The following is a 6,000-nucleotide window of genomic DNA, read 5'->3' on the forward strand; positions in this document are numbered from 1 at the left end:
TGGTTGAAAGTACAATACTTGAGTAAATGTACTAACTTAAACTTACATTTAGTTACATTCGACCAGTAATTCATAGATCCTTCTGAGAAGGACAGTGTTCCCATTCATAACACACTGTTATTGCTGTAGCTTTTATAACAACAAACAGCAGTTGAATGCATCAGTAGTCATTTAGTGGTATCTTTAGTGGTATGTGTCCACTGTTATAAACATATTAGTGTTGCTTTGTACATGAAATGGCTTACACAGCTGAAATCTCATACATAGAATACTACATATAGTATTGTGAAAACCTTTTATATGAACTATTGAAAAGTGTCCACATTTAGTATTGAAAAGAGAATGTGTGTGGAAGCATTTCAGTATGGTGTGTGAGAGCGTTTCACTTGAAGTGGAAGGTGGTTGAGAATGCGCATTTCAAAATAAAGGCGAGTGGCTGTTGGTCATTCGGAGAAAAAGATCATTATTGTTGTAGCCAATTTGGATCTGTGTGTGTGTGTGTGTGTGTGTGTGTGTGTGTGTGTGTGTGTGTGTGTGTGTGTGTGTGTGTGTGTGAGTGAATGTGGGTGTGTCGGTGGTGAGGCACTGTGGTTGCTGTGGGTTACCTGCGCACCTGTGGACATGGGTGGTTGATTGGTCACAGAGGTTAGATGAGGGAGACACATTTCAGGAGTGACTGGGAAATCATGATCAGAGAAGCCACACAGTTTTTCAACCGTGTCTGTGTGTGTGATGGCTGAATGGGTTTTCTACAATGTAGTGTTTTTGTATGAGTTAATTTTAAGTCTATTTAGTGATGGGCAAAGGGAAGCTTCGAAACAGTTCGAAGCGATGTTTCAGTATGTGTTGAAGCCTTGAAACGAATATGAAACCTGACTCTACAGTGGCATCTAGTGGCCACTTCTGTGAACTACATGCTCTGGCCAAAGAAAACACCTAATTATGTGCCACTATGAAATGAGCCGGTCTTAGGTTTCCTTAATTCAAGTAGAATACAGGTTGAATTAAAGAAACATTATTAAAAATAAATAAATGACACATTGTTATATGCAATACGATAATCAAAGATTTTTATTCAAAAATTATATTTGTTCAGCTCTTTTTGAGCTGAGTCTGTTTCTTTTTTTGGATAACACTTCCCCTGCTTTTGAAAAAATCCTTTCACAGGGTACACTTGTTGCAGGGACACTTAAACATTTCTTAGTCAGTTGGTACAAATTAGGGAAGACAGCACGTCGCTCTTGCCAGTATTTCAAAGGATCTGCCCGTCTTGGAATAGCCGTTTCGAAACATAGAGGCGTTCCTTCAATCACTGAACTACAGTCACGTGACATGGGCGTTTCAGAACCGCTTTTCGGCACAACGTTTCGAAACGTTTCGATCCGGGACTTCAGAGACGCGCCGACACGCCCGTTTTGGAAGTCACATCACTAAGTCTATTGGCACCCGACCTTTTGTAGATGCCTTTTTAAAGATTTAATGATTAATAAAGTGTCAAACTCATTCCCCATGGAGGACCTCATTTTTGTAACACACCAGCATCAGTTGGAAACGACTTCAGATTCCCTCAAGTGGCCTTTTTGTAGTTAGATTGCCACTACATTTTGTTGAAAAACTTAGCTTCTTGCTGCACTCCACCCTATTCCATGCCAGCTGATTCCAATCAAGTGGATGCATGCAGACAAAGAAAGCCTGGCCAAAGTAACGCTGAAGAATCACGGTAGGACTGATTGAGAATTGTTAAGCCGTGTGGAAGAGATTGGCCTTCTCACAAAAAGGATACAGGTAAATCCTGCTACAATTCAAAATAAAGCCTCCGGCCTTTAAATCAGTCAAAATGGATGACGTGGCAGCAGCTGTCAATCAAGGTGAAAAGGAAATTGAACGTGATAAAAGATCAGTCAAACTCACAGTTAAAGCACTGGAAGCAAAAATAATATCACAACAAAAGGAAAGGAATCTCAGAATAAAGAAACTACATAAATTAACAAAGGAAGTTCAGCAATTAATGACTTCAAAGGAAAGTGTGTCTGAGGTGCAAACAATGCGTTAAGTGTTCTTAAAGCTGTGTATGGAAACCAATGAGTTGCAACAATCATTGAAGTCAATGTTACCTGAGGATGAAATGTCAAAACAAGATGAATGGTATGAACCTCGAATGCAAAATAATAAAGAAATAATACAAAAAATGGAAAGGTGGTTGCCTGATAAAAAGGAGCATGATGATGATGATGATGATGATGATGATGATGACGTTGAAAGATACAATGAAGCTGCTGCTGGAAATGCAAATGGGCTTAATGATGATGATGATGATGATGCTGCAACTACAAACTTGCTTGATAATGCTGCTGTTTCTGTGGTCAATGATGATATTGCTCCTGGCGACAGCATTTCTAACATTGGTCGTAAAACATGTTCATCAGCTGGCCGCTCCAGCCACAGGTCTTCAACATCCTCTGCGTGTTTAAAGGCAGAGGCTGAAAGGGCTGCTCTCCTTGCAATGGCAGCAGGCCTCAAAGAAAAACATGAACTGGAAGCCCAGGAGGAGCAAATCAGAAAGAAAAAGGAGCTTCTGGAATTGCAAAGTCAAATTGCTGCTCACACTGCAAAGGTTACTGTGTTGAAGTACAGAGAATCTGATGCTCAGAGCTCCAGAGCCAATTCAAATGGAATGAATTCGTATCTGGAAAGATCAAAACGTAAATCATCTCTCAGACCCTCTGCTACAGAATTTGTTCCACAAGGTTTAAAGCATCAGTTCAATCTTCCACCATCAGGAGGCAGCAAGGCTGCAATGCCAATGGAGGCACAGCCCAAAAAGCCAGACTATCAGTTCCATCATCCACCTATAGGAAGCAGCAAAGCTACAATGCCACTGGAGGCACAGCTCAAACATTCAAACCATCAGTTCCATCATCCACCTATAGGAAGCAGCAAACCTACAATGCCACTGGAGGCACAGTTCAAACAGCCACATCCACCGCTAGGAGGGAGCAAAGCTGCCATATCAATGGGTGCACGACCCAAGGAAACATTTGCACATGGTGGACCAAGGCCTTATGTTCCAAATCCAAAACCAAGCATGTCTCAAGGATTTCAGGAAACATTTAATGTGCATCACATACAGGAACCCACCATGCATTTTACACAGGAATCTATTCAACGTACTGACTTAATGCAAACCGATGTGGATCAAGACAATCTGTTAACTATCATGCAACGGCAAAATGACATTACTGCCCTTCTGATACAGCAACAGTCCTCATTGTCACTCCCTCCAAGAGATATACCAACCTTTGATGGAGACCCACTTGAGTATAGTGCATTCCTAAGAGCATTTCAGCACGGAGTAGAAGGAAAGGCTGCTAGCAGTATAGACTGCTTGTATTTCCTAGAACAATATACAAAAGGACAACCAAGAGAACTGGTTAAGAGCTGTCAACACATGCCACCCGACAGAGGATACCAAAGAGCAAAATAACTTTTACTAGAACGCTTTGGAAATGAGCAAAAAATAGCCAGTGCATACATGGAGAAAGCTCTGGGATGGCCACCAGTAAAGTCAGAGTACATCAAGGCTTTGCAAGCTTTTTCATTGTTTCTCCGTGTTTGCTGTAATGCAATGGAGGATGTCAGTTACATGTCAGAGATGAACATGCCATCCAACATGCGTGCCATTATCCTGAAGCTACCCTATAAATTGAGGGACAAATGGAGAAACACTGCTTATGAGCTGCAGGAGAAGCACCACCGTCAAGCAGGCTTCAGTGACATTGTCAAATTCATTGAGAGACAAGTGTCTATTGTTTCTAATCCACTTTTTGGAAACATTCAGGACACAGCCATTTCATCACAAGATCATAAAATTGGAAAAAAAGTCTCACAGGCTCGAATCAAGGGAAAAGGAAGTAGTTTTGCAACTTCTGTGGCAGCTGTCTATTCTAAACCTGTGACTCAAATGCAAAAGGAGAAAAACTTACCTGATAAATCAATAAAGGTGTCTTGTCTGCTGTGTGAAGAGGGTCACAAATTGGAGTTGTGTCCCAAAATGGAAAGGAAGTTGCATCGAGAGAAAATCGACTTCTTAAGAGAGAAAGGTGCTTGTTTCGGTTGTTTAACTGTTGGACACATGAGCAAAGACTGTCATGGGCGTCTGTCTTGCAAAGTGTGTAACCTGAAGCATCCTACCATCCTCCACATTCATTCAAAGAAAGAGATCAAACAAGAGGACACACAGCAGGAGACAACAGAGAACAGTCATGTAGTTCCTCCTAAGACATGCGGCCATATAGGGGCCGGACCACAGGATTGTGTCTTGGCAATTGTACCTGTACAGATCAAGGCCAACAAAGGCAGCAAGATACTCACCACGTATGCGTTCTTAGATCCCGGCAGCACTGCCACTTTCTGCTCTGAGCGACTCATGAGGGAGCTGAAGGTCAGAGGAAGAAGCACCAAATTTCTCTTGAAAACAATGAACCAAGAAGGATTTGTGGACAGTCACATCATCTCAGGACTGGAGATAGCAGCACTCAATAGTAACACCTACTTCAAATTACCTGATGTGTACACACGGTGCAGGATGCCTGTGACCCGTGATAACATTCCACGGCAGGAAGAGTTAAGTGCCTGGTCTCATCTCAACTCTGTTGAAATTCCTGTCATTGATGCTGATGTGGAACTGCTAATCGGAACCAATGTTCCTAAGGTAATGGAACCGTGGGAGGTGGTAAACAGCAATGGAGAAGGACCTTATGCCATCAAAACCCTACTGGGTTGGGTTATTAATGGACCATTGAGAGGAGGCAGTGATATTAACAGCGGCTGTCATACCATTACTGCTAACCGAATATCCATTGCTCACATAGAAGAACTGCTGGTGAAGCAATATAACCACGATTTCAATGAAAAATCAACAGATGAAAAGCCAGAAATGTCCAGAGAAGATCTCAAATTCATGGATATTATGAACACCTCAGCCGAACTTAACAATGGACATTATTGCTTGAGATTACCTTTCAGAAACGATGATGTTATCATGCCCAATAATCGCCACGTTGCTGAGCAGAGGGTCCGCTGTCTGAAAAGGAAAATGGAGAAAGATGTTACATTCAAAGAAGAATACACTCAGTTTCTCAGTGATGTCATAAGTAAAGGTTACGCAGAGAGAGTGCCAGAACACCAGCTGGAAGGGAAAGCAGGCAAGGTTTGGTACATCCCACATCATGGCGTGCGCCATCCAAAAAAGGGAACCCTGAGAGCGGTGTTTGATTGCGGTGCAAGTTTTAAAGGCACCTCTCTCAACAGTCAGTTACTGCAGGGGCCGGACATGACAAATTCTCTGTTTGGAGTTCTCACAAGGTTTCGTCAAGAACCTATTGCAGTGATGGCGGATGTACAGGCAATGTATCACCAAGTCAACGTTGCAAAACAGGACATAGACTTCCTCCGCTTCCTTTGGTGGCCGAACGGCGATCTGGCACAACGTCTCACTGAGTACAGAATGACAGTTCATCTGTTTGGCACAATATCATCACCTAGCTGTGCTAGCTTTGCTTTAAGAAAGGTCGCTGAGGACAACAAGGCAGCCTTTCCAGTATATGTCATTGATACCATCAAGCACAACTTTTATGTGGACGACTGCTTGAAGTCCTTGTCTTCAGAAACTGAAGCTACAGCATTGGTGAGAGACCTGACAGCTGCCTGTTGTTTGGGAGGCTTTCAGCTGGTAAAATGGATCAGCAATAACAGATCGGTGCTGGAATCCATTGAAGTGGAAAAGCGGGCCAAAGAAGTCAAAGAATTGGACTTTGACAGAGACAGTCTCCCTGTTGAGAGAACACTGGGGTTGCAGTGGTGCGCAGAAACCGATACCTTTAGGTTCAAGATGACAGTCCAAGAAAGACCATGCACAAGACGAGGTATTTTGTCTACTGTAAGTTCAGTGTATGACCCCATTGGATTTTTGGCCCCCTTTACCTTACCCGCCAGGTTGAT

The sequence above is a fragment of the Eutrigla gurnardus genome, assembly GCF_963514095.1.
Source record: "Eutrigla gurnardus genome assembly, chromosome: 12".
NCBI lineage: Eukaryota > Metazoa > Chordata > Actinopteri > Perciformes > Triglidae > Eutrigla > Eutrigla gurnardus.